We start from the raw sequence: 1343 nt of genomic DNA, 5'->3' as shown, positions 1-1343 counted from the left end.
GGAATTGACTATCAGGTCATTTTCCTCCTCGCGTCCCAATATTTTGCGATGATAGCCTGCGAGGGAGCTTTGCTCGGGACATTTGATGTGACGTCATCGCTTACGGCTGCGTATGCCGTGACGTCAAAGTTCACGATTTACCGGCATTTTTTAATCGATTTATCTCGGGATCTAGAAGTCGTAGAACAAAAAGAAAAATTCCGTTGGTCCTCATTTTTCCTGCTCTATGACTTTGAAACATCACCCAAGTATGCAACTGATCTATATACAATATCTGTCGAAGTAGGATACAAATATTTATTTATTTACCTTGCTCCCATAACTGCCGTCAGTGTTCCTGCCTTGGCCACTCCCGTCACTGTAAAAAAGCGTAATGAAAGTTATTATAATATGGTAAACAAAAAGCCCACTTTTGAGGTTTAGGTATAAGGGCAAACAGCTGTAAAAGTCAATCTTCCCTGACTTCACTTACCATTGTTGACGAGTTTCTTGGTGGTGATCTTGGTTTTCAAGAAGGAGGTCGACTTTTTGACCAGATACACTGACAGGCTGCTCCAGGACAGGGTCAGGCCAAGTTTTTCTGCCTGCAAAATATAGAGAAAATAAAGTTAGGACAGGAACGTGTAAACCAAGAGAGTCTGTCTAGGTCCGTTCCAATTGTGGGTTCGTCTAGGTCCGTTCAAAATGAGCCCAAAATCACACCCTCTAAGACTCTTCATACTCAAACCATACTGGCTCGCCATTTCACTGAGAATTTAAAAAATTGAATTGTCCTCAACAGGCTGAGTTCACCCCGAAATAGCCACCACATTTTGTCTTGGACGCTAGAAGATTTGGGTTATCCAGATTTCAGATACCGATTAAGGGCAACGTTTCTTTACTTCAGTGATCCGTTGGGAACTGGTACCTAACATATAGCCTTAAATATATCAGATTTTTTTTTTCTTCTTCCAGTTACAGATACAGGTTATAGGTCGTTTTTACGCCAACCCGCTGAATTATTCACACTAAAATTAATACAATCCTTCATGAAATTTTAGTAGGTAGGTACAAAGCTGATGAAATGGTAGTAAATTACTATTGAGGTCCCTATAGTATGCAACATCAACATTACAAACATTATTGTAAAACGAAATAAAATAAGCGCTCGATTACATAATACAATAAAATATGTTTGATGCTAAATAAAAATAAAATAAGCAGTATTGTTTTGAGATAGATATTTAATAAGGCAGTGTCTACACTAGTCTGTGGTCCTTCTATTTTTAATTTGCTTTTTTTTTTTCAACTTTAAGCAAAGTTTTTTTGTAATTAAAAAATATCTGAATTACTTTCCCATCAAA

At 37.6% G+C, this 1343-nt stretch overlaps 1 long non-coding RNA gene across 1 annotated transcript; it reads right to left on the bottom strand.

Moving 5' to 3' along the window:
• Nucleotides 1-312: 312 nt before the first annotated feature.
• Nucleotides 313-586, bottom strand: LOC113469877. Its single transcript, XR_003393157.1, has 2 exons — nucleotides 473-586; nucleotides 313-358 (listed from the first exon to the last, which is right to left on the bottom strand). It is a non-coding gene; the product is annotated as an uncharacterized LOC113469877 (long non-coding RNA).
• Nucleotides 587-1343: the final 757 nt, after the last annotated feature.

Source organism: Diaphorina citri, unplaced genomic scaffold, assembly GCF_000475195.1.
Source record: "Diaphorina citri unplaced genomic scaffold, Diaci psyllid genome assembly version 1.1 scaffold1268, whole genome shotgun sequence".
Taxonomy (NCBI): domain Eukaryota; kingdom Metazoa; phylum Arthropoda; class Insecta; order Hemiptera; family Psyllidae; genus Diaphorina; species Diaphorina citri.
Note: the sequence above shows the minus strand (reverse complement) of the source record. Positions and strands in the feature narration are given on the sequence as shown.